This window comes from Nematolebias whitei, chromosome 1 (assembly GCF_014905685.2).
Source record: "Nematolebias whitei isolate Nwh7 chromosome 1, NemWhi1, whole genome shotgun sequence".
Classification (NCBI taxonomy): domain Eukaryota; kingdom Metazoa; phylum Chordata; class Actinopteri; order Cyprinodontiformes; family Rivulidae; genus Nematolebias; species Nematolebias whitei.
Window position 1 is genome coordinate 60,932,047 of NC_056498.1, and position 6,630 is coordinate 60,938,676.

Here is a 6,630-nt window from a genome sequence, read left to right on the forward strand (position 1 = left end):
ATATCTGTCACTCCTACAGCACATCTCACCACTGTCCTGCTGTCCTCATACATGTCCTGTACCAGTCTAACATACTTTTCTGCCACTCCAGATTTCCTCATGCAATACCACATCTCCTCCCTCGGTACCCTGTCATATGATTTTTCCTAAATCCACAAAGACACAATGGAGTTCTTTCTGACCCTCTCTATACTTCTTCATCAGCATCCTCAAAGCAAAGATGGCATCTGTGGTGCTCTTTCTTGACATGAAATCATACTGCTGCTCACAGATAACCTCTCATCTAAGTCTTGTTTCCACAACTCTCTCCCAGATCTTCATTGTGTGGCTCATCAACTTAATTTTCCTGTAGTTTCTACAAACTGTACATCACCCTTGTTCTTATAAATGAGCACGAGCACACCTCTTTTCCATTCCTCAGGCATTTTCTCACCCTCAAACATGCCATTGAATATTTGAGTCAAAAACCTCACTGCCATCTCTCCAAGACATTTACAAACCTCCACTGGTATGTCATCAGGTCCTACTGCCTTCCCCTTCTTCATTCTTTTGAAGGCTTTCTGGACGTCACCCTCACTAATCTTTCCCATTTCCTGGTCCACAATTTCTATAACCTCTACTTTCTCTTTCATTCTCTTCATTCATTAGCCCCTCAAAATACTCCTTCCATCTTCCCAACATACTCTCCTCACCTGTTAGAACATTACCATTTCTATCTTTAACAAACCTAACATATTGCACATTCTTTCCAGCCTGGTCCCTCTGTCTTGCCAATTGGTACAAATCCTTCTTGTCTTTTTTAGTGTTCAGCCTCCCATACAACTCATCATACGCCTTCTGTTTTGCCTTTGCCACCTCCCTCTTTACGCTATGTCCCATCTCCTTATATTCCTGTCTCCTCTCTTCAGTCTTCTCACTGTCATTTTTCTTCTTGGCTATCTTCTTTTTTTGAATAACTTCCTGCACTTCACTATTCCACCACCAGGTTTCCTTATCATCCATTCTCTGTCCAGATGACACACCAAGTACCATCCTACCTGTCTCTCTAATTACTGTTGCTGTAGTAGCCCAGTCATTTGGAAGGTCTTTCTGACCACCCAGAGCCTTTAACAGCTCCTCTCTGAATTTCTCACAACATTCTTTCATCCTCAGGTTCCACCATTTAGTCTTCTCTGATTTTACTATTCTTCTCTTCTTCACAACAACAGTCATTCTACACACGACCATCCAATGCTGTCTGGCTGCGCTTTCCCCTGCCACAACCTTACAGTCCCTTATCTCCCTCAGGTTTCCTTTTCAACACAGAATGTAGTCGACCTGTGTACTCCTTCCTCCACTCTTATAGGTCATTCTATGTTCCTCCCTCTTTTGGAAATACGTGTTGACTACAGCCATTTCCATTCTCTTAGCAAAATCCACCACCATCTGTCCTTCCTGGTTTCTTTACTTGACACCAAACCTACCCATCACTTCCTCATCCCCTCTGTTTCCTTCACCAACATGTCCATTCAGGTCTGCTTCCATCACCACTCTTTCCTCCCTGGGAATACTAGGGGACATGACACTTCTAATTAAAAATATTTTATTTCAAAATTCATCCCTTTGTTGTCACCATCAATTATTAGTACCATAAAACATCAAAGCCTACATTTGTAGTATTTGCTCAACTACTCTTTGACACACCACATCAGCTGGTAAAGTGAAATATTTTGGAACTAACTGCTGGAGTTGATTTTCTAGAATACTGTGTATTCTTAGTGTGGGACCAACCCAACTTAAATATACCAGCACTTCAGTGCATAATGGCCACATCTGCTGGATGAAAAGCTATTATGGATAAGATGGAGCTTGAAGCTGCCAAACTTCCTTGTCAACATGATATTTCTATTCTGTGCTTGAGTAATGCCAAGGCCAAAGGCCTCAAAGCAGTTTAGGTTTTGAAGCATAACTCTTTTGTGAAAATTTTTACTGCCATTCTGTTAACACTAGTAAAACAGCACAGTAGAACATTGTGACACCGTTTATACACCTAATGTCAAAGAAGAAATTGATTATGAACTTTGGGTTTAAAAAAAAAAAGACTAGCACTGAAGTCTTTCTCAAGCAGGAGAGTCAGCTGTTTCTGTGTAGTCTGCTAATGTACGAGCAGAGTATTGCTGCTACCTCAGGATAATTATTAATTAGTTAAACTATAACTTCCACATCCAAAAAAGTTCAATCTGGTCCTCTGGACATTCAAAAAAAACAAAAACAAAACAAAGCAAAAAAAATCTAGAAACGTTTCGTCTCTCATCCAAGAGACTTCCTCAGTCTGAGGTGCTGTTTTCAGCTCAGTCTCTTAAATAGCACCTTCTCAGGGTGGATCAACCAGTTTGCTGCTGACAACCAAAACCAGCTGATCACATGCTCAAGAAGGACCATCAGCCTAACAATGGGTCATTAGCACACTGATGGCTGTTTACTACTCACAGAGGGCTGAGTGATACTAGCAATCACAGCATTGTAAGAGGGGGACAGTTGAACCCGGAGGCCTCCACCCCTGTTTAATGGACGATTTCTTTTCACAAAGATGGCCTCCTTTACTCCTCTCTCAAACCATCGTTCCTCTCTGTCCAGGATGTGAACATCTTCATCCTTGAAAGAGTGACCGCTGGCCTGGAGATGAGTGTAGACTGTAGAATCCTGGCCTGATGATGTTGATCTTCTGTGCTGGGCCATCCTTTTGGCCAGAGGACCAGATTGAACTTTTTTGGATTTTTCTACCTGGATTATTGAGCATGCATCAGGATATAACTTCCACAGTTCACAACGTTTTAACACAAACACCCAAATATATTCATACATTAAATACATAATCAGGGTCACTTATACACATGTAAAGTCATTTTGTCTATGTACTACAGCAGTAAGAATAACAAAAATAAAAATAAGTATAAAATGGTAATGGCATGTGATTCTGTATATTTCAGTTAAGATCAGGCAAAAGATTTTGCCTTAAAAGGAGATGCACTCTGTGTGTAGATTACATCTTCCCGAGGCCACTGCTTCATTAAACGTAACGGTGCGCAACGTTCATTATTCGGTATGTGCCTTGGTTTGAGTCATGGTTAGTTACATTTCAAGCAAAGCAGAAAAAATTAAATAAAACATGCATGTTTTCATTTTCATTCAAAAGAAACAGTTTCATGTAAGGTCTTAGGGCATTCAGATGCTGCATACTGTTAAAAAGAACAGAGAGAGCACTTTGGAAATGAATAGTGTCCACAAATACAAGTGCAAAATATCAGGATTAACCCTAAATTAGGATTCACAAAATGTCTGATCAATGCTGAGCCATCCTGTTTTGAGTTTTTAGTCTTATAATTGTGATGTATTTATTAATTTATTTCTTGCATATATTTCTTGACTAAACTTTGCAATTGCTGGCAATTGACTGATTCATTTATTACATTAATCAAATTATTCTTTCTCCAGCTACAAAAAGTAGGTTTTATTGCCATTACTTTTGGAAAATCTGCCATTGGTTTCAACTTTCTTTATTTCTGCATGCTGCTTTTTGTGGCTGAAGAGAAACTTACACAACTAGTCTAATGTGGATATAATATGGAACAAAGATTTTTATTAAAGCAGATTTAAAAACTTCTGCAACCCTGCCCTAAAAAGACAGTAAAAATACTCTCTTTCCTTAAAGTCCTTATAGTACACTTTCCTTATAGTATTTCCTTATTAATTAAATTTTGACTATAAGATGCCTCCATGTTAGATCTTTTATCAAACAAAAACCAAGAAAACAACCGTAACTTTCTGAAATATTTTATTTGTAATGATAGTGATACTGAATTTTGTCTCTTGAAGAAACTTGGTCTTGCATCAATACATTATTGCTGAGCGTTACTGTATCCCCCAAAAAACTGGTATTTTTATTTTTATTGTAAGTTCTTCCCTCTGAAGAACTTAAAGTCACCGCCATCTACAATGTTTTCTCAAGACACGTGCATTTGGTCTTTAAAAAATAAAATAAAATTGTTCACCATTATGCTGAACAATAATGGGATAAATACACGTCCTTGTGGTGCACCACTTTCTTCAAGTATGAAAAACTGCTTGTCTTTTATCATCACTGGTCCGTCAATTTTGAAAACAATGATTCAGTTATATGCCAGTTCCACTCTATTGTTACACTTTAGTGAGACTAATTTTAAGCACAACATATTGTATTTCGGACCAGTTCAGAACAAATAGCACAAGATCCTTAGTAGTTTTATCATAGCTTTGAATCTGTATAAGGCATGGAGCATAGCTCAAAAATTGTAAAGGACAATAAATATGTATTTTACAAACAACACTAGATCATTTATAATGAAATTTCCTTCTCTGTTTACAAAATTATCAATACATACTTTACCGCATTGTCTAAGTAAAATATATGAAATGTTTCCATGTGTGGTTAAAATAAAACGTCTCATTTTATTGATCACATTGGGCAAAGCACATGCAGTGTTTATTGTTCCATATATCAATGTCTAAAGAGAAATTAATGATGTGGTTACATCATGCATAGACCGCCTGTTTGCATAAATGGGATGGTTTTTGTGTAGCCATCACTAAGTAAAGTAGGCAACATCTAGCTATGCATCTGTGGCACAATAAAATCCTTTGAATGCCTGTGGCTGGATCATTCCTAGTGTTGCCTCAGAGACTTCCTTGGAGGGTAATGACTCTATATCCAAATCATGTATTTCATGAAGATATAATCTGAGTCATAAATCAATGAAAATGACAAGACAAAAGATAGCGGGGGAGAGACTGAAGCTCTTGTCTGCCTCACACTGTGACCCTTTTACGAACAGGACTATTTTTATTCTGTAATAGTTATTCAGTGGGTTCTATTTTAACACAAATTGTCCCTTTTGTCTTGTTTCATAACCAGATGAAAATTGTAGAACTTCAGCTGATTATCAGTGCTAAGACCAAATGTGCTGCTTATGTTTCATTATGAACATAACAATTTGTGTAGTATTTTTTTCTTTTTTCACAATCATCATTGTTGTCTTCCCCAGATATTCTGTTCAAAGCTGATTTTTTAGTTCAACAACTTTTTCTGACCCATCAAGGAATCACTTGATGCTTGTCTGACAACCTTTGTAGCATCTGGATTTGACAATTTAAATCTTGTTTATGTATTGACAATAATGTAAGTTATTCATTGTAAACAGAAAGTTGTTTTATAGTTGAGAATTTCAGAGCCTTCATCCTGGTGGGTATGTCTGGTATCGAGTGAGAACACAAACCACAATTTCTTCTATTGTATTCTTCTATTTATGTTTTTTCCTCTCTCGCTTTCGTGCAAGACGGACGTCTTTCTTCCCTCTCCCGTCCTCCTCCTGCTTTTTTGCTCTTTGTTTTGTGTATTGGAGCTCCTATTTACACATCCTTTGAAACGTAAACTACTGTCATGGATCTGTTCATTTGGATTTTCAACACAATCGTTAATTTTTTTTTTAACAGAACAGGATCCTGGAGAACCCTCATGCCCCGCTGAGACGCACGTGGCAGGATATGGCATGGATCTGATGTACCTTTTTGTACTGTCTCAGGAGGATGCCGAAGATATTGGAATCATGATAGCAGGGTTATGCTTTTTGGTACTGGCGGATACCTATGTTATCGGCTATTAAAGAAGACGGCGGCAGCAGTTTTGGTCAGGGCAAAGCTGCCGATCTTGTCTGAAGGTTTGGTTCATGCTTCGTGCACTCAAAATCAGCTGATTTACGAGCTAAACCATAAGATGGAAGCAATTTGTGAGAATTGCAGGCCACTTGCGGCTTCTGGGACTCGCCAGCATGTTGGGGAAGACCTTAGAGGGAGCTAATAAGCATGGACCAGTGGAATGCCCACAGATCTGGCCATTTTGGATTAAAAGTACCAGCAGAAATCAAGGCTGACAAGAAATAACAGTCTGCCTGAAAAAATCAACAACTATGGCTTATCTGAATCTGACTCCCCCGTTTGGCCTCGAAGCAGGCCGACTTATCAAATTTCTCCTGGGATATTTGTAAAGTAAGGGTGCATTCACACCAGCCCTGTTTAGTCGGCTTTAATCAAACTCTAGTCTGTTTGCCTAGAAAATCCGGTTTGTTTGGGGGAGGTGTGAATGCGCAATCGAACTCTGATGCAGACCAAAAAAGCAAACTCTAGTCTGCCTAAAATCCTAGGTCTCAGTTCAGTTGAAGTGAACTCTGGTGCGATTTGATTGCAGTGTGAATGCAAGTGGACTGGAGACTGCTCCAAAAGCAGAAAGTGGACTACAGCGCAGGGCAAACAAACGCACATTTCTCTTACCTCATACAAAGCTGTCTCAGCCGCCTTGTGTGAAAAACAACATTCTCCATGGTCTTCTGCCTCATATTCCACTCATGCTGAGTCCATTGTTGGAAAAACGACAAACCAGAAGCCCTAAAACCACTAAAATTTGACGCCACTCTGTTTTTGTTTTTATTTCCAGAAGAAAAATAATAAAAAGTGTCTTCTTCAGAAGTTTTTGTCTTGTTTCTTTCAGTAGTTCTTGGTGCAGCGCCACCACAGGTGGTGGTGGTGGTGGTGGGGGGGGGGGGGGGGGGGGGGGGGGGG